Source organism: Canis lupus, chromosome 7 (assembly GCF_003254725.2).
Source record: "Canis lupus dingo isolate Sandy chromosome 7, ASM325472v2, whole genome shotgun sequence".
Classification (NCBI taxonomy): Eukaryota; Metazoa; Chordata; class Mammalia; order Carnivora; family Canidae; genus Canis; species Canis lupus.
In genome coordinates this window covers 2,954,585-2,972,534 of record NC_064249.1, presented here as the reverse complement: position 1 = coordinate 2,972,534, position 17,950 = coordinate 2,954,585, and the positions used below count along the sequence as shown (strand labels likewise).

General features: G+C 40.5%; 1 long non-coding RNA gene and 1 pseudogene across 6 annotated transcripts in view; one reads left to right on the top strand and one right to left on the bottom strand.

Moving 5' to 3' along the window:
* Positions 1 to 1,059: 1,059 nt before the first annotated feature.
* Positions 1,060 to 17,950, bottom strand: part of LOC112648265 (uncharacterized) — a 170,596-nt gene continuing 153,705 nt past the window's right edge. For 3 of the 6 annotated variants that reach the window (XR_004817509.2, XR_004817504.2, XR_004817510.2), the window contains 4 exons: positions 8,652 to 8,946; positions 8,179 to 8,281; positions 7,503 to 7,534; positions 1,060 to 6,271 (listed from right to left, as the gene is read on the bottom strand). This is a non-coding gene — a long non-coding RNA (uncharacterized LOC112648265). Of the gene's footprint in view, positions 6,272 to 7,502; positions 7,648 to 8,178; positions 8,282 to 8,597; positions 8,947 to 17,950 lie in introns of those variants that run through there. The other 3 variants (XR_007411752.1, XR_007411753.1, XR_007411751.1) reach the window with 3 other exon arrangements.
* LOC112648264 (60S ribosomal protein L23a-like) lies at positions 13,448 to 13,918 on the top strand (annotated as a pseudogene).

Genomic DNA, 17,950 nt, shown 5'->3' with positions numbered 1-17,950 from the left:
CACTCAGCATAATAGGGAGAAGAAATGTGTGGGAAATATCAGAAAGGGAGACAGAACGTAAAGACTGCTAACTCTGGGAAACGAACTAGGGGTGGTAGAAGGGGAGGAGGGCAGGGGGTGGGAGTGAATGGGTGACGGGCACTGGGGGTTATTCTGTATGTTAGTAAATTGAACACCAATAAAAAATAAATAAAAAAATAAAATAAAATAAAATAAAATAAAATAAAAAGAAAGAAAGCAACCACCATTTGCTTCCACCGTGGATGGAACTGGAGGGTATTATGCTGAGTGAAATAAGTCAATCAGAGAAGGACAAACATTATATGGTCTCATTCATTTGGGGAATATAAAAAATAGTGAAAGGGAATAAAGGGGAAAGGAGAAAAAATGAGTGGGAAATATCAGGGAGGGAGACAGGACATGAGAAACTCCTAACTCTGGGAAACGAACTAGGGGTGATGGAAGGGGAGGTGGGGGTGACTGGGTGACGGGCACTGAGGGGGGCACTTGATGGGATGAGCACTGGGTGTTATTCTATATGTTGGCAAATTGAACACCAATAAAAAATAAATTTATAAAAAAATAATAAATAAAAAATTTAAAAAATAAATAAAAAGGCTCACTTTTGAAATTTCATGAAAAAAAAAAAAAAAAAGAAAGCAACCAGTGTACACGATATTATCCAACCAACATCTAGTCTATCTGCAGTTTACAGATGATGGCTTTTGTAAGGTAGGTACTAACAGAATCTAAGTTTTTAAGATTTCTTTGTAAAGAGCAACTCTTTCAAAACAATTTCAAAATTATGAAATTCATTATTTGATTGGGTTAGTGAATTTTAAAGAACTCACAAGGTTTGTTTAAAAAACAATTAATTACCTCTTTGACTCAAACAGCTTTATATTTGTAAGTTATTTTCAACCCCCCCACCCCTCCCTGTCAAGACTATCAATTCCTTTAGTCAGGAGACTCACTCTCATTAGTCAAATGAGAGATGGATTGCAGTTAGGAAGATTCCAGTTTGTCCTCGGAATAGAACCACCCCCCTCTTTCCCCTTTTCCCCTTTTCCTCCTCCTTCTTACAAAGATTTATTTTCCTATTTGTTTCCTCTTTTCTATCGATCAATCACTAAAGGTCTGTTATTTCACATTCATTAAGATCGTGCTGGGCACAGAACACTGTGTAAGACATGGAAGGACTTAGCTCAGTAGTTTCTGACTGAATTGGGGCTTGATTTTGCTTTTCTTCTGCTGCAGTGGGATCAAGAGATTTAGCTCACTCGCCACTTTTCTCTTACCTTTTCTTTTAGTCTTTTGGTTCATTTTCACAAATACTTTGAGTATTCTCTGTAGCAAGAATCGGGCAAATGGTAAGAGACAATAATTATAATGCAATGGGGTAAGAAAATTATTTCCAACACAGGATGAGGGGGCATATCATCTGGGGATGGGTTGAGGTGAAGACTTTGTGGAGGACGTGGTACTTAGTCAAAGTTTTACAAATGAGTTAAATCACCCAGAAGTGAGTATTGGGGGGGGGGGAGTTATGTGTGTGTACGTGTGTAAGAGACAGAGACAGACAGACAGGCAGAGACAGAGAAGCTGGGATTGGGAGCAGAGTAGGCATTTCACAAAGAAATGCACGAGCAAAGATACACACAAGGGTACCAAACTGCAGGTTACTTTTGCCATTTGCTGCAACTAAAACTGGGGAAGTGAGCAGCTACGAGTCAGATTGTGGAAAGCCTTGTATGAAACATTGACGTGGGTGAGTCATATGTCATAGATACTTATACGGAGAGAGAAAAACGCCCAACCTCACCTCTAGAAGTTCAATGACAATTACAGGCAAAGATTCAGGGAAAGATGCATCATATGTATTTTTTCTCTATTATATTTATTCCCTAGGTTTTTGTGTCTAATCTCACAGCTTTAAGTACCATCTGTATGCTCCCCGACTGCCAAATATTTATCTCTAGCCTCAACCACTGCCCTGAATTCCAAATTCTCATCCAGTTGCCCACTTTTATTCCCAAATTCCCAATTCAAGGTCTGTTGGAGACGTCAAGCTGCCGCTCAGTACAAACATCCCACCTCCTCCCAAGCTGTTCCTCCTGCATTGCTCTCTCCATCTCATCACATGAGCAACTTCTAGTTGCTCGGTCTGAAACGTTGCCTCTGGTGGCATTATCCACTCTGCAAGGATATTCTGCTAGCTTCTTCTGGGATGAGTCATCGGAAACCAACCACGTCAGGGGCGCTTCAGTGGCTCAGTGGGTTTCTCATGAGTCCTGGGATTGAGCCTTGTGTCGGGCGCTGCACTCAGTGGTGAATCTGCTTGAGATTCTCTCCTTCTGCCTCTCCCCACTCTGCTCTCTCTCCCATTCTCTTAAATAAGGAAGGAAGGAAGGAAGGAAGGAAGGAAGGAAGGAAGGAAGGAAGGAAGGAAGGAAAGAAGGACTTCCCACCTCCCAGAGCTGCCAACCTACTGCAATTGTCATCTCCCACCCAGATAACTCCAGTAGGCTCCCAACTGAGCTCTTGGCTTCCAGGCTTGCCCTTCTAAAGAAGAGTCTTCACACAGCAGAGTGAAGCTTTCAAAACAGAAGTCAGATCACAGGACTCCCTCCAGTGGCTCCCCATCCCACTTAGAGAAAAGACCCGAGCATCTACCATGACCTCCAGGCATTCTTGGATTGGCTCCTGCAACCTCTCTGACCTTATCTCCTCCTCTCTTCCCCACTGCTTACTTCACTTCAACCCCACTGACCTCCCTCCTGTTTCTTAGACGTACCAAGCACACTTCTGCCTCAGGATGTGTGCACTTGCTATTCCCTCTGCCTACAAGGTTCTTCCCATCGTGCTCTCTTCCTCACTTCTAATTCCTTTTCAAATCCCATCTTATCATGGCGTTCTTTCTTGGCCATTCTACATAGGAGAGCCAATAGCTCCCTACACATACACACAAACACACACACACACACACACACACAACCTGACTATTCCCCGACAACCTATTCTACTTTACTCCATAGCCCTTACCAGCATTTGCCCGTATGTGTAAACATCTGTATCTATCCATATCTGTGTCTGTATCTATCATTTATACTTGTCTACTGCCCTTTTCTCTCCACTAGAATAAAAATACCATGTGACTGGGCTTTGGGGCTGTTTTCTTTGTTGCTGAATCCCCAGCTCCTACAATACAACAGCCGATAAATGTTTATTAAATGGATGAATTTGTGGTTTCCTGCCTTGTTAATTTTCCCCATTCTCACTGGTGTGAGGTGGGATCTCATTGTTGTTTTGATTTGTATTTCCCTGATGGCCAGTGATGCAGAGCATTTTCTCATGTGCGTGTTGGCCATGTCTATGTCTTCCTCTGTGAGATTCCTGTTCATGTCTTTTGCCCATTTCATGATTGGATTGTTTGTTTCTTTGCTGTTGAGTTTAATAAGTTCTTTATAGATCTTGGAAACTAGCCCTTTATCTGATACGTCATTTGCAAATATCTTCTCCCATTCTGTAGGTTGTTGGAGAGGATGCGGAGAAAAGGGAACCCTCCTGCACTGTTGGTGGGAATGTGAAATGGTACAGCCACTCGGAAAACTGTGTGGAGGTTCCTCAAAGAGTTAAAAATAGACCTGCCCTACGACCCAGCAATTGCACTGTTGGGGATTTACCCCAAAGATGCAGATGCAATGAAACGCCGGGACACCTGCACCCCAATGTTTATAGCAGCGATGTCCACAATAGCCAAACTGTGGAAGGAGCCTCGGTGTCCATTGAAAGATGAATGGATAAAGAAGCTGTGGTCTGTGTATACAATGGAATATTCCTCAGCCATTAGAAATGACAAATACCCACCATTTGCTTCAATGTGGATGGACCCGGAGGGTATTATGCTGAGTGAAATGAGTCAATCAGAGAAGGACAAACATTGTATGTTCTCATTCATTTGGGGAATATAAATAATAGTGAAAGGGAGTAGAATGGAAGGGAGAAGAAATGGGTAGGAAATATCAGAAAGGGAGACAGAACATAAAGACTCTTAACTCTGGGAAACAAACTAGGGGTGGTGGAAGGGGAGGAGGGCGGGCAGTGGGGGTGAATGGGTGACAGGCACTGAGGGGGGCACTTGACGGGATGAGCACTGGGTGTTATTCTGTATGCTGGCAAATTGAACACCAATAAAAAATAAATTTACTATTAAAAAAATATAAATAAATAAATAAATAAATAAATAAATAAATAAATACATACATACATACAATGGATGAATTTAAGGCTCCATCCCTCCTGGGGTGGGGTACTCTAGGTTCCTTCTGGCTCTCTCCTCCCAGTGTCCCACCCCTTCCATCCCCAAAACCAAGTCTCATTCAGTATTTATTCTACTTTGTATCCCAAGTACCCAGCACGCTCTCTAGTATATCTGGCCACTCAGATGAGACAAAGGAGGGGCTTCACTGATCCCTGCACACTTCTAAAATACAATAATCACTACTTCCACCAGAAATAACTCCTTTATCTTCTAAGCCCACTCCAGGTTCACAGCTCTCTCTCATTTACCATTCTAGTGCTGAGGATACACTGACCCAAGTCACCTCATGCAAGAAGATGAATCATAGGCCACCTGCCCCATGCCGCAGCCCAAAGTCCACCTTATCTTCCCGGTCACAAAGGGTACCAGTCTCCAAAGGGGACCAGAGACAGATGTACTGTGAGGTTAATGAAGCTTACATAACAGGGCTCCTTAATGTCAAAGACAACATCTAACGTCCCGTACTTAATTTTCTATTTATAATATTTGAATTTTTCCTCTTAAAGAAAGCTGCACTAAATCTTTAATCTTTTTTTAAGATTTTACTTATTCATGAGAGACACAGAGAGAGGCAGTAACATAGGCAGAGGGAGAAGGGAGAAGCAGGTTCCCTGTGGGGAGCCCGATGTGGGACTCATCCCAGGACCCCGGGATCACGCCCTGAGCCGAAGGCAGACACTCAACCACTGTGTCACCCAGGTGTCCCTAAATCTTTAAACATCAAACACCACAAAACCTGGACAAGGTGGGAATTTTCCTAAAGCAAAACGGAACAAGAAAATGTAACTCGTCACTCTTTGAATATGCATGTATTGGGACCTTCTTGCCTCCCACCTCTTTAGCCACCCTTGTACGCATCAACTTCCTACTTCAATTCCACCTTGTTTGAAAATGCCCAACCTTGACATTTTTGAATCCTAGGCTGACATTGTCTCTTTTCTCTTCACTATACATAATTTCCATTCTTATTTTTTTCAGACCTGTTTAGCAAACATTTCTTAAAGTTTTGCTTCATAAAATTTGATGATAATTGTTATTGTATTTTCAGGATTCCCTGTGATGGACTTTTCTCATTCACTGAGTCATTGCAAGTTTCTTTCTATTGTTTTCTTTTCCTCCTCTTACATTTCTTTTTCTAATGTGTAGGCTTGACAGTCAACTTCTCTCCGTGGAACCTGTGATTTATTGAAGAGGCTACCATTTGTCAGCTTTATCGTTCTTTCTCTGGACTGCTATTCACTGTTATGTTTCCTTTCAAGACCTGACACAGCACTTGGCATTAGAGGCACAGGATGAATAAATGAAATGTAAATCTAAGGTAAATTACCTTTGAATGGCATATGGTGCTTGCTCCCGTCAGGAGTTCAAAGCTGCCTGTTCATTCATAAATTCACGATCCCCAAATCGTACTATTCATAGTCGCACCCATGACGGAAAGTTGTTATAAATTTAACATTTATAGAGTGAAGGCTAGAACCTGGATTGCCCCATGGACTTCAACTAGGGTCAAGCAACTCAGAGAATTCTCAATTTCTTAAAAAGATTTTTTGAAAGAAGAACTACAGATCTCCAGAGTAAAAGGCACTTAAATTTACAAAGTTAGACATTCAATCAGTCAAAGGGCTTCACAGAAATGGATCAAATGCCCTGACATCTAAAATGTGGGATTTCTGGTTGTCCCAGCATTTTATATCCCTATAAACTGTCTTTTAGAACATGATCTGTATTTTAACCAACTGATTTTTGTGGGATTTCAAGAGGGAAAGACAAGTTAGTTCCACAACTTACAAATCAATACAAAGAACTTCACATAGAGCTAACCTCACATTAGAACTGAAAGATCTTATGTTTAATAGGTGCACAACACATTTCCCTGAGTTTTGAGTGTTGCATCCCCTATGTTCCATCTTCTTGTCAGTTTTCCAGGGTCTCCAGTTTGCTCAGAAACAGCTGAAATAACACACACAAAAGAATGAGAGAGTTACTTCTCTCTGAACCTTCTCTCCAACTGAGGATGGGGCTAATGTGAAGGGGTGAGATCTTCGCTAGAACACCTTAGATTTTGTTCTTCCATTTCTAACTTGAAAATTGTATCACTTAGAGTCTTGTGGGGATGATCAGTGTGAGGCAGACTGTGCCTGCAGAAACAGTTTGTTTCATTTTTCTCTTTAATTATGTACTGTAATTGCTGAATATTAATCTCATCCTTTTTTAAATGATATATGGACAGAAAATCGAATATAGAACTTAGTATTAAGAGGAATATTCCCTTTTTAAATTTTTTCTACTACTCTTTGTGGGTAAAATCAAGGGGAATTTCTCAATTTGGTTCTAATACTACCTGAATTCCTAACTCTTACTAATACTCCTTTTTAATAAAAAGAATAAACCTCAGGCTCGAAGCCCTGAGCATGTCACATTAAACTAGTTAAACTTCAATGGCATGTGTTACTCTATTGACTGTAATATCTTCTACTTAAGGAAAACAATATTGGTTTTCCATTTACGGGAGTGATTTAAAGTTTCCTTTTCATTAAAATCCATGCAAACTTTAAAAGTCAGTTTAAAATAATATTAAAAAAGTAATAGATATAGGGCGAAAATACCGAATATTGCATGGGAATGACTAAATTTTAGGAAACAAAAGAATGAGAAAATGGCATTATTTTATCGAGTCCTTTATTAAAATATTCTTTACCTGGAATGGGGAGGATTTTTGGCTCCTCAAATTTTCCTGACAACTTGCACTTTTTTGTTTTCATGTTAGCATACCTTTTTTTTTTTCATGTTAGTTAGTCTTTTTTGAGGGAGAGCAGAAGCATTACCTATCAAATAACTATCAAATGGAAGGTGCTTTGGTTGTGGTTGATAAGGAGGCAGAGGGCAGCCCAGGTGGCTCAGCGGTTTAGCACTGCCTTCAGCCCAGGGCATGACCCTGGAGACCCGGGATCAAGTCCCATGTCGGGCTCCCTGCATGGAGCCTGCTTCTCCCGCTGCCTGTGGTGTGTGTCTCTCTCTCTCATAAATAAATAAATAAATAAATAAATAAATAAATAAATAAATAAGAATCTTTTAAAAATATCTTTCAGAAAAAATAAAGGATAAGGAGGCAGAGTATACTGGGCAGCCATGGTTTTAGGGAGCAGAGGTAATGGAAGAGCCAAAAGGGTGAGAAACTCACATCTTGTTCTCCAGGACCTGGTGCTGAGCCACCTAAGAGTGAAGAGATGATAGGCAGTTTGGGAATAGGTATCCCAAAGTAGACGCCTAGAGATCAGTATGCCCTTAGTAGCAGGAAGACTTGAAAATAAAAAGATGCCCCTTTCCTTAGCGGAGAGAAAAGAATAGCGGCATCAAGACAACTTCTGATTCACTGCGTTGCTCTCAACTATTCATCTCTTAACTCTCACTCCTCTTTGACCCCCCTATACTCTAAATAATTCCCTCCCTGACAGCCTTCCTTGCCTACATGGACCAGGAAATCCCAGTTGTTAAACCTCCCCTCTAAATTCCAGGATGCCCTCCTAAAACACATAGGTGATTGGTAATCATCCCCCTTTGTTGCCTATGTGCTCGCTCATCTCTTTTCTCACCAGCATCCCATACACAGTATCCACCTTACAGAGCGCCCCCAACCCCTGCCCTGCAAAATCATCACAGAGTTCATCTGGTAGAGGGGGCAAGGTGGGGGGATGTCAATACAAATTCAGCCAGGCTATGACTCTGACAATAAAATGCAGATTGATGGTCTTTTAGACAAAGTGAAGCTGGTTGGTTTGCCACAGGTCTAAAGTTTAGAGATGGAGAACAGAGTTTAGACAGCAGGGAGAGAATTTTAACTGAGTTGGAAGACTCACTGAGACATCAAAACATCAGTTAGTCTTTTTCTTATCAGGAATTGTTTTTAGAGTAAAATCCAACCATCTGGGGGTTGTTTCAATGAGCTTTGCACTCCGACACCTAAAAAAAAATAAATCGGTTACTAATTAGAAGTGTTAGTTGAACACTCTTTAAAAATTCCTTCCAAAATTAATGAGGATGTATAGTGCACAAAGATGCACAGAGGGAGACAAGCAGCACCAGGAGACATCTGAACATCGTACATACGTGCAGCTGGTAAACAAGTTCACGACATGCATAAAAATGTCGATGGGGGTTATAACTTGTGAGAGCACCTCAGAGGGGCTCTACACTTCTGAGCAAAATCTTTAAAACTTGCCACAGACTTTCAGGTCTATTGTGATATTAAAGCAACTCACTATGCCTGCATAAACAGTTCATTTCATTTTCTCTTTAATTATACATTGTGATTGCTGAATATTAATCTCACCCTTTTAATGTCTATTTTTGTCTGGCACTCAGAGTTTTCATAAATTCTTCAAATTTGAAGCAGAGTCATCCAATAACATGCCACTAGTCCAACTACCTCTGGGTTGTTCACAGTCCATATGAATAGGAGGCACAATGGCAACAAGGGGACCTTGAACTCATGAAGTGTTTTATGAGTGATTCCCATTTCCAGAAAAAGTATAAATTTGTTTTCCAGATCCACTCTCTCTCTACATGTCCGTGATGAAAGAGGCAGGCGTTCTTTTATCTTACCGAGAGCTTCATTTTAGGGAAATCTAGAAAACAGAAGACAATTTGTAACAATGAATTTATGCTTCCCATATTAAATCACATTATAAAGTAAATTCCTGCACTAATCAGAAACCATGTAAAATGAATGTGGCTATGAAGATCACGACACTACTGCATGCTAATTCACTCCCAACCACAGGGCATCTAAACATGCCACGAAGCAATTTTTTTCTGTGCATTTATTAACTGCTAATAATTTACTTTTTCACTGATAATATATGAACATTTCATTCTGGTGAGTTCAGCTATCGTGTAGGTCCTGAGGTTTACCCTCCTCTTCTCCTCCACTGCCACATATAGAAGTGTCCATGGACCCAGTACCAAGCAGTAATGCAAGAAAGGCTTCTGGGTGGGTGCAAGAAAATTCTCTAACAGAGCACACGATCAAGAGGAAGGGGTATAGAGTATAGCAGAGTCAGACAGCTAAGAGTAACAGAAGGAATGGCTGAAAGCTTTTTTGAGTCTAAACTGTATGTCAGAGAAGAGGAAAGCTCATCTACGCCTTAGAATATGCAGACCACTTTCCAAATGCTTGGTTAAGTTCTTTGCAGTCTTTAAGGATTTGCAGACATAGTACTTTCATTACTAATAAATGGTTTGTATAATTAAAATAGTTTTTTAAAAGCCTTTTGAATTTCAAAGCACAGAGAATTATCCTCTGCATGATCCCAAATCAGAGCATTCAGAGAATAAGGCTGCATGTCAGGGCATAGATCATGTGCTTTATGATTGACTTAATCCATCTTCATATTTCCCTCTTCTACTTACTCCCAAACTGTATTGATCTTCTCTTTCCCAAAGCAAGTTACCCAGGTCCAGATCAGGCCTGTGTCTGCCAGTAACAGTTTCTCTAGGAGACAGTTCTATTTAAAATGTTTCATAGTCTTCCAGTTATTTGTTCATTGTTAGGGATGGTGGGAGAGACTACAATAGACAGGCAGCCTCAGCTGGCTTCTGGAAGTAAGGCTAGATCTGGTATTATTAAAAAGGATAGATGGTATATTCTATGCCCTATGGAAAATAGTTTGATAATACATCTTGACCCAGAACTTATTAAAAAATCCATTACCTTTTTAATTCAAGTTCATAATGCCCTTTAGAATTTCAATTTAGGCATTTCTTACCAAAATAATAGGTAGCTTTATTTCTGAACATGGGAAATGGAGTCTCTCATATTGACAACTCTCTAACACGAGGGTTATTCACTTACTATTGACAAATCCATGTTCTTACTCTCCACAAAAAAAAAGGGGTGGGGCTCATCTTTTCCTTAGGAGTAGACCTTAGATCAACTTTGCCATTTCCTTGTGTTAATCTTACAGCGGTGCACGAGTTCTATTTATTGCGCTGTTAATCTTTGCCTAACAGGACCTGGCTCAACCCCAAAGACTGCTCGTAAATCTACACCCCAAGGACAGTTTACTTTCAAAACAACTGTACACAAATATTGAGGAAGGATAGTGTTATGCATGTACCCTGGACGGGTATCATTTCATCTGCATTATCAAAGATGGTGAGTAGCTGTGGGAGACCCAGTGGCTGCCTCTCGCTGTGCATCAGAAGCAGTGACCAGGAACCAGACACCTGCTCCCCTCTTCAGGACACACTTACAAGACAAACACGTGCTCCATTAAAAATAACACCGCTCTGCTCTGACATGTTTTCTTCCTCTGCGCCTGGTTTTAAAACGCGCCTGTATTTGTGATGTTGGGCATGTTAAGCTATCATGTTACGGCTCTACAGTAAGCTCCCTGGAAGGCCTACTGGTAGGCTGGCACCTGGGTGCAACCACTCAGTGCTGCTCTGGCCTCTTAAGTGCAGGCCTTCCTCACCCATTATATTCCTGAGTCTTTCAGGTTCCTTCTTTGGTAACGGACTCCCCTTGCTCATAGCTGTGGCTAAAAGCAATTGAAGGCAATGCCAAGCCTTCCCTCTGTCCCGTACTATCTACCATCTGGGGGCCAGCTACTGAAGGCCTTCCAGAGTGGGTCGCCAGCCTTCTTTTAAAATTTTATGCTAGCAGAAAATTGTTTGTCTGACTGCTGGGCGTTTTCATAATTGTTCTAACTGACCCAAGGAACTAGTAGTTTATCTGGTCAAGAGACGCAGAATGACTACACAGGCTTTTGCTTCTTATTTCACGCTACTGTGGGCCACAAATTCAACAAATGTATGTAGTCAGCCAACACATGATTAGGATTTTTGGCACAGCCTGAAACTCTTCAAGAGGCTTCGATCCTTCACAAGCTTATTGCTATTAAAAAGAAAGCATCAAAACAGCAGGTACAGGTCTTAGGAGATTCTAGAAAACATGTAAATTATTTAAATGAGTGTAGCAAAAAATAAAAATAAAAAATAAATGAGTGTAGCAGTCTGGGGGGGAGGGAATTGGGAAAATTATATTTTATAAATACAATATTAAACTCTTTTTCATTTCTGGGGTTTTTAAGAATGGTCAGTTGTCTTTCTTTGTGGTTTAGCACCAGTCTTTCCCAGGGGGGTAACAGTAAAGAATATTTCCCCACAATTTCCATTTAGCATGAGTGCCCTAGGGGCAAGATCAATGTCTTTTTGGGAGGGAGGGAGTGCTTCAGACAGTTAGCACTTAGGGATACATTAGCTCATCTCAAAGGTTCATCATTAAAATGGTCAGAAAAAAAAGATAAAGTACCCCTTTGCCTTAATTTTTTTCTTCATCAGTGTTCTCATAATGTTGCACTATTACTACTGCTATTTATTAAAGAATGTGGTTTTCAACAAGTTTTTAGCCTTTTCCATTCTTTTTCCTTACAAATGTCCTTTTATTGTTGTTGAAGTGCAATCACTTACTTCCCTTCTAAGAAAAAGGAATTTAAGAAAATTTTTTTTTTAATTTTTTTTTAATTTTTATTTATTTATGATAGTCACACAGAGAGAAAGAGAGAGAGGCAGAGACACAGGCAGAGGGAGAAGCAGGCTCCATGCACCGGGAGCCCGATGTGGGATTCGATCCCGGGTCTCCAGGATCACGCCCTGGGCCAAAGGCAGGCGCCAAACCGCTGCGCCACCCAGGGATCCCGGAATTTAAGAAAATTAATGGAGTTATGTTTTTCCACTGTTTTTTAAATATTTTATTTAAATTCAATTTGCCAACATATAGTATAACACCCAGTGCTCATCTCATCATGTGTTGTTTTGCCACCATTAACTCAGAGAATAAGATAGTGAGAAATTTCCCAATAACTCTCTAGAGAAAGTCAAAAATAGGTAAGGTGCGCTGAGAGTAAATCTAGCTAAATTTAAAGGAGGCTTAAAGAATGGAAAACAGCATGGGGAGGAGGAAAACAGCAAGGACAGGGCAACCAGAGGTGGAAAGATGGCACGGCATGCTAGAGAGACTGGGAGAGGTTCTCAGGTATCAGAAAACATTTTTTATTAAACAAATATGCAAGACTAGCCAAACAGTTTAGAGGATAAAGAACATTCAGCTTCAAATTTCTGCGGCCCTGGAATTTAATATGTGTGCTATCAGATTTAGGAAACTAATAAAAAGGCAATTGACCAGCATTAAGTACAATGCTATAAATTGCTTTAAAACTGAATCCTTAGTTCAGCTAAAATAGTCTAGCATCAACATGAACAATTTAATTGGCAACATGGTAAATGCTGTGAAAGTCAGAAATACTCGTGCATATTGACAAGGAATACTTGGAAAGGAGAATGTAATTCGAAGACATTTCTTTAGGGTATCTTCACAAAGCATTCAGCAATACCAGATCTCACAAACCCAATCAAAACATTTCAGTCTAGGACATCCCTAGGTGGCTGAGCGGTTTGGCACCTGCCTTCGGCCCAGGGCATGATCCTGGGGTCCCGGGATCGAGTCCCACATCAGGCTCCCTGCATGAAGCCTGCTTCACCCTCTGCCTGCATCTCTACCTCTTTCTCTCTGTGTGTCTCTCTCTCATGAATGAATAAATAAAATCTAAAAAAAAAAAAAAAAAAAAAAATTTCAGTCTAACCAATGATTTGAGTCATGGTACTGACGGCACTGTTGTAGGGTCTCCTGCAGCCATGTCTCAGAATCAGGGGCCCCAACGTCTGTGCACATGAGGATTGAGGACAATGGTATAGATGAGTCACGTGCCAGGTGGCTGAGAGGACAGTAGCCACAGCTAACTCTTGTATAACATTACTGTGAACTAGGGGCTCTTCTCAGCACTTCATATACCTATAAGCTCACCCAGCTGACCTAACGGCTCCATAAGATATATTTTTTTATTATCCTTATTTTCCCAAAAAGGACATGAACCTCCTATAGATTAGGTGGCTTACCATGTTCACACAACTAGTGAGCACCAGAGCTGGGATGCAAACCCAGGTAGGCTGGCTTCTGGGTGTGTGGTCTTTCCCGCTAGACCATATTGCTTTTGACATTTGTCATAATCCTTTCCTATAGCAATATATCTCTGGAAGCTAAAGAGTGAAGAAGACCCTTTCACGAAGATGGCGCCAAAGGCAAAGAAGGAAGCCCCTGCCCCTTCCGAAGCCGAAGCCAAAGCAAAGGCTTTGAAAGCTAAGAAAGCGGTGTTGACAGGTGTGCACCGTCACAAAAAAATGAAGATCTACACGTCACCTACATTCCGACGACCCAAGACCCTGCATCTCCAAAGGCAGCCCAAACATCCTTGAAAGAGCACCCCCAGGAGAAACAAGCTTGATCACTATGCCATCATCAAGTTCCCCCTAACTACTGAGTCAGCCAAGAAGAAAATAGAAGACAACAACACACTTGTGTTCATTGTGGATGTCAAGGCCAATAAGCACCAGATCAAACAGGCTGTGAAGAAGCTCTATGATACTGATGTGGCCAAGGTCAACACCTTGATCGGGCCTGATGGAGACAAGAAAGCATATGTTCGACTGGCTCCTGACTATGATCCTTTGGATGATGCCAACAAAATTGGAATCATCTAAACTGAGTCCAGCTGGTGATAAATCTAAATATAAATTTTTTCACCATAAAAAAAAAAAGAGTGAGGAAGATAGGGGCACCTGGGTGGCTTGGTCAGTTGAGCGTCTGTCTTGGCTCGGGTCATGATCCTAGGGTCCTGGGATGGAGCCCCAACATAGGGCTCCCTGCTCAGTGGGGAGTTTGCTTCCCCTCTCGCTCTGCCCCTACTCTTTTTCTCTCTCTCTCTCTCTCAAACACATAAATAAAATCTTTATTTAAAAAAAAGAGTAAGGAAGATAATTTTTCATTGTCCTACTGACTTGCCCTCAATGCTACTCTTTATTGAAATTAATAATTAAATGGTTTACTTCACTGACAAATACTCACTAGAACGCATTAATGAGAAGTCTTATTACTAGCACTTTTTTCTCCAAAATAAATGTTAAATGCTGTGTGAAATGTATGTAAGGTAAGTTAATCCATAGAGCAAATGTATATAATGAGCTAAAGCAAATAAAGTGACATTTTATCCATTTGTTTGGGTCAATTACAGTTCTGTATAATTTACCAAAATTATGGGAGAAATGGAAGATGGAATAGAAAAGCAATTTCGCCTTTATACTGATAAAACATTATGTTTTCCTCTTTCTTCTAATCAAATCTGAGGTTATGTATCAAGCCCTTACCCTACTTTATAATCCATGTATTTATTGTTCCTCAAAACCATTCTAATGTACAGCTAACAAGTAACTTTTATCGCAGAGGCTGAATGTTGAGACCCAAGTTTCCAAGAAGGAAAGGACCATCTGGAATAAATAACGTTGCCACCATATTATCGTCATGGAAATAGCAATAAAAACCAATATTAGAAACATCAATAAATGTAAGTTTTCATTACTATTTGTCAAGGATTATGTAGGTATCATTTCAGGTAACCCTCATAACCATATTACCTAAAGATACTATTATCCTTCCCATATTTTACATGAAGGATTTTATTCAAAATCACACAGATAATAAATGGCAGAGGTGGATTTAGAGCTGGGAAATTTTCCTGGAGAGTACAGGCACTGAGTACCAAACTCTATTGGGTAGTGAATGGTGTGGGCTTTGACAGTGACTGACCTGTGTTGGGATTTGGCTGTAGCATTTATTAACTGGTAACCTCAGATAAATCTGAGTCTTCACTTTCTAATCTACAAAATGAGGACAGTAATAGCTACATTGCAGTGTTGTTGTGAGGATTAAATTAAATGATGTAAGTAAAGCCTATGGACACCTAGAACGTCCTCAGTAAATAAAAATATACCATTTATTGAATGTTTATTATATTCAGACTTTATGCTAAGTATTTTACAAACATTATTCACTTACTCTTCCACTAACTCTAAAAGGTAGCTTTTATTATTTCTACGTTATAGAAAATGGATTTATAGAAGCTATTCAATCAGCCCAGTGACACAGCAAGTGAGGGGCAGTGGAAATATAAGTCCTGATCCACACTGGTTATGTGGCACGGGGTCACTCTACCAGGTAATATAAAGTTCATTCTTTCACAGGACTGCTGGCACCGATGCTGGGAACCACCACTGCAGATGTAAATTTACCTGAGTTGACTCCTTCCTGTTTGTATAGAGATTTCAGTATAAATATCAATATCTCCACCCTACCTACTGCTGGAGACAATCCTCCTTAGGTCCCTCATGCTTCTGCACATCTTACAAAAGAAGCATTGCTTCCTTTCTTCTGGATGATCTTTCCAAGAATGTTTGCATAACAAGTAACTTATGAAATCAGAGACAGTGCTTCCCTTCAGGGGAAAAGGAAGATTTGCTTACAGGCAGAAAGAACGAAATAGTGTCTCCCCCAATGAAGCCAAGAACAGGCATGCTTACTGCCCATTAGAAGAGATGCGGATTCCCCAAATTTAAGGTCCCTCTCCTGTAAGATAACTCATTGTACGTGGGGGTAGTTCCTGGCCCTCTTCACATTGCCCTGGGGGCACAGAGGTGTCTGGGAACCAGCACAAGAAAAACAGTGGTTATCTGGTACTTCTATTGATATGAATAATAAACTTTCTTTTGACTCTAACCCAGGAGTCATGAAATTGTAGCGGCTAACTTGTTGGCTTGCAAGTATGGTAACATCTCCAACCCTCTGCAGTTCTTGAGAACCTTCTCGTCATCCCATCACACCCTAGAAATATGAGCTCAGTAAAAACAGGCTCTGGTCTATCTTGTTCACTGCGACATCCACAGTCATCTGAAACAGAGCCTATTCCTAGTAGACGCTATGTCTGTGGACTCCTGTACAATTAAATCAATTTCACATTAGAATGTTTTTGACTATTTTTATATTATTTCTAAAATAAAAATCTAATGACTATCTTTGATCATCTGTGCCAAAAATCATGTAAGAATGTGGAATTTTTACCATATGACTCATTATTTAAGAACTTAGGCGCAATGTGACTATACTTAACACTATTGACTTGAACACTTAAAATTGGTTGAGAGAATAAATTTTATGTTATGTCATTTTTACCATAGTTAAACATTTAATTTTTATTAAATAAAGAACTTAAACACCCCCAAGAAGTAATCTCTTTTTTTTTCTTTGAAGAAATCTCTTTACTATTGCATAGATCTTTGCCCAGAGATGTAGCCACATCACCTGGTACTGTTATCACCCACACCCTCCCTGTGACCCCTGAGCCTTTTATAATAAGGACTCAGGAAGCACTGGCTTCACTAGAAAACACCCTAGATCCTCCTTAGGGCTGAAACATTCTTCCCTATTTTTCCACTGGTCACCTTGCTCAGGTCTTGCTAGCTCTCATCCTGTTGTCTGTGGGAAATATGAAATACAGGACTTATGGAAAATATGTAATATGACATATGGAAACTCACTGTCAAGAGAAGAGTTCACTAAGCAGCAAATATATGCTTCACTCTAAGCAGGGTGCAAAATGAATCAAAGCTCACCAATACACCACAGACTTTGGGACATACTGCACAGCTTTGTTAACTGGATAGTAACTGGTAGGCATGAGCCTACCTGGGAAAGGATGTAGGCAAAAAGACACGCGGAAGGGAAAGATAATGAAAAAGAGAGAGCTCAAAAGAAGAATCTGGGATAGCAGAAAAGTCAAAGAATTTCATCTCCCTTTCTCAGAGGTATGAGTTTACTCACTCTGCTGTAAATACTAAAATTGATAGGCATTTAAAAAAATAAAAATTCCAAAGTGGGCCGTTTTCCCACTGAGCCCATATCTCCTTGGCCTCATTGCCTAGCTTCTCCAGCCATCTCCAATGATGTTTCCTGTGTTATTCTGGTAGGGCTGCCATTAAATACCACAGGCCTGGAGCCTTAAACACTAGAGGTTAATTTTATCACAATTCTGGAGGCTGGAAGTCAAAGATCAAGGTGTCAGCAGATTTGGTTTCTTCCGAAAGCTCTCTTCTCAGCATGCAGATAGATGGCTGCCTTCTCACTGTGTCTTAAGGTGGTCACCCTCTATGACTATATTGTCTGTGCCTAATCTCTTATTAGGACACCAGCCATATTGAATGAAGACCTCATTTTTTCCTCAGTTAACTCTTTAAAGGCCCTATCTCCAAACAGTCACATTCTGAGGTACTGGAGGGTATTTGTACTTGAACATATGAATCTGGAGGGATACAGTTCAGCCCATACATTCCCAATCAGAGTGACTAAGGAGTCCAGGTCCAGGCCTGGGTTATAGGCAGGCCTGTAGCACCTGTCAGAGTCTTCCTTCCATACAGATCTACTGCAGGTGAATTTTTTTCCCTTCTCTTTTCTGTTTCCCTATTTTTGAACTGTAACACATGCACCTAGATTGTTCTCTAGAACTTACTCCTTTAACAATTTCCCCTCCAGATCTAGCATGGGCAGACTGTCTCTCTTGTACTGAATACAATAAATGCAGATAGGTCCCATCATCTGCAAACACCACTACTTTTTCAGTCATCCTAAATATAAGCTGAGATAAGCCCAAGTTACTGCATATTTTGTTTATGGCTCTCTTCTAAAAT